Source organism: Oncorhynchus tshawytscha, linkage group LG03 (genome assembly GCF_018296145.1).
Source record: "Oncorhynchus tshawytscha isolate Ot180627B linkage group LG03, Otsh_v2.0, whole genome shotgun sequence".
NCBI classification, from domain to species: domain Eukaryota; kingdom Metazoa; phylum Chordata; class Actinopteri; order Salmoniformes; family Salmonidae; genus Oncorhynchus; species Oncorhynchus tshawytscha.
This window is the reverse complement of record NC_056431.1, coordinates 76,238,670-76,244,265: the sequence shown is the minus strand read 5'-3', so window position 1 is coordinate 76,244,265 and position 5,596 is coordinate 76,238,670. Positions and strand designations below refer to the sequence as shown.

At 41.5% G+C, this 5,596-nt stretch overlaps 1 protein-coding gene across 1 annotated transcript in view; it reads right to left on the bottom strand.

Moving 5' to 3' along the window:
• LOC112243456 (ankyrin repeat domain-containing protein 50-like) overlaps positions 1 to 2,545 on the bottom strand; it is a 24,363-nt gene extending 21,818 nt beyond the window's left edge. Inside the window, exons 1-2 of the mRNA XM_042320015.1 lie at positions 2,219 to 2,545; positions 2,046 to 2,132 (exon numbers count right to left, since the gene is read on the bottom strand). The gene's annotated coding sequence lies outside the window, so the exon portion shown is untranslated. The remainder of the gene's footprint in view (positions 1 to 2,045; positions 2,133 to 2,218) is intronic.
• Positions 2,546 to 5,596: the final 3,051 nt, after the last annotated feature.

Below are 5,596 nucleotides of genomic sequence, written 5' to 3'. Positions count from 1 at the left end.
ATTATTCATAACATTCAAAAACAATGCATCGAGTCAGTACTTTATTAACCAATAGATCAGTCTTGTAGGATCTGTTCAAAGTGAAATGTGGTCCTGTGGTGGAAGGAACCGTTGGGTATCTGATATGGTCATGTTGGTCTAAAGAGCCAACTGCCTGCCATTCGACTGACATGGAGACATTCCTGTCGTTTCGCTTGGCCTTTACACAACCCCGCTATTCCTAGTGACCGTTTCTCTCCTGCTTGTCAACGACACACCCTCCCCTGTTCAACTGAGGTAACTGATGGATACTGTAAGCAAACCCCCTAAAAAAACCATTCCTTACCCCAGGACACTTCAACGGGTGACTATACGGGAAAATAATGGAGAAAAAAAAAGGGAGCACTCGGTTTCTGCTTTGAGTATTTACTGGCCTATGGATGATAAACCCTTAGATCCAGATGCGTTATGAACCCCACAAAAATCTGAGGGTGCACAATGTCTGGGGGTTTTCCAGAGGGCTCCCCACCCCCTGATACTTAAATTTGGAAGAATGTTGCATTTTTCAAACACCTGAAACAGCTTTTTCCTGCCAATCTAGAGCCATAATCAATATGATTAAATTGTATGCACAATTGTTTTCTTTTTTTTTTACTCTGCATATCTCAGCATACCTCAAGCTGGGGTGGTTCTTTTTTTAAGAAACGAAATATGCTCCTCTGAATCTCTGCTAAAGTCTGGATAAAAGATTGAAAGGAATGTCTTAGTATATTTAGTTATCGCTTGCTTTTCTAAAGTCTACCAACCTTGCCAGTATCAAATTTATTTATAAAGCTCTTCGTACATCAGCTGGTATCTCAAAGTGTTGTACAGAAACCCAGCCTAAAACCCCAAACAGCAAGCAATGCAGGTGTAGAAGCACGGTGGCTAGGAAAAACTCCATAGAAAGGCCAAAACCTAGGAAGAAACCTAGAGAGGAACCAGGCTATGTGGGGTGGCCAGTCCTCTTCTGGCTGTGCCGGGTGGAGATTATAACAGAACATGGCCAAGATGTTCAAATGTTCATAGATGACCAGCATGGTCAGACAGTAGGCATGCCAGCTAAGATAGTGAAACAAGCTAGCTATTCTAACTTGTTTGTTAGTCTGAAATGGCTTCTTGGTAGCTAGTTATGAGGTTGGCAGATTGTGAACCTATCTGGGCTAGCTAAAGCCAACTTCATACAGTTCTTAAACAGCTTAAGTGGCTAGCAGTGCGCTATTACAGAACATTTTTTAGGATTTTTTTTTTTCATAAAATAATAAAACAGGAGCAATCTGAGGGGACACGTGCCCTTGTGCATGACCTTTCTGGAAACAAACATATATATTTTTTGATACACCAGTAGAGGCTGCTGAGGGGAGGACGGCTCATAACGGCTTGAACGGAGTAAATGGAATCAAACACACGGCCACCGTGTGTTTTAATGTAATTGATACCATTACACTAATTCCCGCTCCAGCCATTACCACGAGACCAAAGGTGCCACCAACCTCCTGTGTGTTACACGTAACAAAATGCTAGGAAATAAGGAAATCATTTAAATGTTAAAATACCTTTCTTTTATGACCGTTAGGCTGCATATGTCAATTTGTTTGGCTTGTAAATATGTTACTACCCTGTATGATTTTGTTAATGCCGCTTTCCAACAACAGACCAGTCTTCTGGCAGTATCAAATGGAACCATCCGTACCGTTGCGCCCAGGGCACGGGTTATCACTAGTTACTACAGCCACAAAGTCTAAAAACATAAACATTTCTGGGGAAAAAAAGAAAAGAAAAAGTGTTTTTTGGACTTCATTTAAGGTTAGGCATGAGGTTAGCAGTGTGGTTATGGTTAGGTTTAAAAATCAGATTTTAAGAAGAGAAATTGTACAATTGAGCGGGGTTTATAACTTTGTGTCTGTGGGAACTAGTGACGACCTTGGGCACGTTCCCGACACTCAAAGGTAATCAATCTCCCAATTTGACTGCTCTCACCGGTCGTGCAAGGCAGCAGCACAGACGGAATGTTAGTTGTAAAATACCTTTGGCAGCAGGCTACAGGTGCGTGCCGCATCAACTGCCAGGCCGACATCGCTGTTGTTAAACTACCATACCGATTCTCGACACACCTGTCAACTCACACACATAATTCATTCATTATTCTGGTATGTCTAACCTCATGAAATGACAAAGACAATGAAAGACTTCCACAGACCGATCTCAGTAGGCTGTCGTACGAGAGGAGTCGACCAGGCTACAGGCAGTACATAGCCTATCGATAGTCCGTGCTGCTCCGTCGTTGATTGCAATCCAATGATTCCGAGGCATTCCGTCAGTGGAGTTTTATTCTAATGTTACACCACATGTACAATCATTTTATCCTGACAAGATTTGATCATCAGAATTAGTTCCCCGTGCATGGTTGATTTACATCTGCACTTTTGTTTTTAATGATACTATATTCTGTCGATATTTCCATTCATAGAGCCCAGTAGGCTATCACGTGTCGTCAGTACGTACACCTCACACAGTGCCGCCCCCCAAATAGAAACGTGTGTTGCTGCTACAAATTGTCAGACTATATATACTGTAAGACGTAGAGTCGCAAACTAGCGCGAGGACGCGCTCTTTGAAAAGAGGGAGCAGTGTACGGACCCTGGCTTTATAACTGCGGAAATCGACCCTGCCGCACGAGCATGCTTTTGCGGCACAGTCGATAGCGCGCTGGATCTCGGGCTAGAAGGTCGAGGGTTCGAGACCTGCTCCCTGCTGTTTCATGACAATACATGTATATATATATATGAAGAACCGAACAAATCCAGGACATGTTGTTTCCATTGCCGCAGGAAGTAGGGGTGCTACTAGCGGTGCCCCCTGATAAATTGGAATAAGTTTACCAAAATTATAAAAAATATATATTTTTGGCAAAATTGTGAACTATCTTTTTAGCTAATTTTACCCCAACATCGGACACTCTCTATCGGTTAGAGTAGTAGTATTTCCTCTGAAATGTCAAACATGCTAATTGCTAACCCCGCTAGCTAACATTTGTACAACACCAATTATCACAAAACATCGATGCCTTGATCCCATGGTAACACTGTTGAAGGTAATATATTTCTTATTAGACACTGTTGAAAAAGCCGATAATATGGGGTGCTATGTTAATACTACTCCATAGAGGATCAATAGACCCTCAAAAATTCTCAACATTGGAACAAGCGCATCAACCATCACCAATAAGTAGCCTAGGCTTCATCTTCATCATAGGGTGAGTCAGTCACTATATGCTAATATGCACTATAAATACAAAAGTATGTGGACACCCCCCTTCCATAGATAAACATTGGCAGTAGAAGGGCCTTACTGAAGAGTTCAGTGACTTTCAAGTCAGTTCGTCAAATTTCTGCCCTGCTAGAGCTGCCAACTGCTGGAGCTGCCACCGGTCAACTGTAAGTGCTGTTATTGTGAAATGGAAACGTCTAGGAGCAACCACAGCTCAGCCACAAAGTGGGCTCTGAGTCTCAGAAGAGTGGAGGCTGGTATAGCAGAGGACCAACTCCATATTAGTGCCCATGATCTTGGAATGAGATGTTCGAAGAGCCGGTGTCCACATACTTTTGGTAATGTTGTGCATTTACAGTGCCTTGCAAAAGTATTCATTACCCTTGGCGTTTTTCCTATTTTGCTGCATTACAACCTGTAATTTAAATAGATATATTTTTTTTACATTTCATGTAATGGACATACATAAAATAGTCCAAATTTCTGAAGTGAAATGAAAAAAAAAAGACAATTCTAAAAAATAAAAAAAGGAATAGTGATGCGTGTATATGTACTCACCCCCTTTGCTATGAAGCCCCTAAATAAGATCTGGTGCAACTAATTACCTTCAGAAGTCACATAATTAGTTAAATAAAGTCCACCTGTGTGCAATGTAAGTGTCACATGATCTGTCACATGATCTCAGTATATATACACCTGTTCTGAAAGGCTCCATAGTCTGCAACACCATTAAGCAAGCGGCACCATGAAGACCAAGGAGCTCTCCAAACAGGTCAGGGACAAAGTTGTGGAGAAGTACAGATCAGGGTTGGGTTATAAAAAAATATCAGAAACTTTGAACATCCCACAGAGCACCAATAAATCTATTATTACAAAATGGAAAGAATATGGCACCACAACAAACCTGCCAAGAGAGGGCCGCCCAACAAAACTCACGGACCAGGCAAGGAGGGCATTAATCAGAGAGGCAACAAAGAGACCAAAGATAACCCTGAAGGAGCTGCAAAGCTCCACAGCAGAGATTGGAGCATCTGTCCGTAGGACCACTGTAAGCTGTACACTCCTCCACAAAGCTGGGATTTATGGAAGAGTGGACAGAAAAAGGCTTAAAGAAAAAAATAAGCAAACACGTTTTGTGTTTGCCAAAAGGCATGTGGGAGACTCCCCAGAAAGATGGAAGAAGGTACTCAGATGAGACTAAAATTGAGCTTTTTGGCCATCAAGGAAAATGCTATGTCTGGTGCAAAGCCAACACCTCTCATCACCCCGAGAATACCATCCCCACATTGAAGCATGGTGGTGGCATCATCATGCTGTGGGGATGTTTTTCATCGGCAGGGGAACTGGTCAGAATTGATGGATGTCGCTAAATACAGGAAGTCCTTGAGGGTTTCATGCTTCCAGAGATTTGAGATTTCACTCTCCAGCAGGACAATGATCCTAATCACACTGCTAAAGCAACACTTGAGTGGTTTAAGGGGAAACATTTAAATGTCTTGGAATGGCCTAGTTGAAGCCCAGACCTCAATCCAATTGAAAATCTGTGGTATGACTTAAAGATTGCTGTACACCAGCAGAACCCATCCAACTTGAAGGAGCTGGAACAGTTCTGCCTTGAAGAATGGGCAAAAATCCCAGTGGCTAGATGTGCCAAGCTTATAGAGACATACCCCAAGATACTTGCAGCTGTAATTGCTGCAAAAGGTGGCTCTAACAAAATATTGACTTTGGGGGGTGAATAGTTATGCAGTTTCAAGTTTTATATTGTTTTGTCTTCTTTATTGTTTCACAAAAAATACTTTGCATCTTCAAAGTGGTAGGCATGTTGTGTAAATCAAATGATACAAACCCCCACAAAAATATATTTTAATTCCAGGTTGTAAGGCAATAAAATCTGAAAAATGCCAAGGGGGGTGAATACTTTGGCAAGCCACTGTATATAGACAGGTGTGTACCTTTCCAAATCATGTTCAATCAGTTGAATTTACCACAGGTGGACTCCAATCCAAGAACAATCAATGGAAACAGGATGCACCTGAGCTCAATTTTGATCAATTTGCTAAAATATATCTAGTTTTTACTGTTTTTGCTTTGTCATTATTGGGTGTGTGTGTGTAGATTAATGATGTAAAATTGTTAGTTCATCCATTTTAGAATAATGCTGTAACGTAACAAAATGTGGAAGAAGTGAAGGGGTCTGAATACTTTCTGAATGCACTGTAAATGTATGTGTGTGTGGTACAGAGATTAGGTAGTCATTACAAAAATCATGTTAAACACTATTATTGCACACAGAATGAGTCCATGC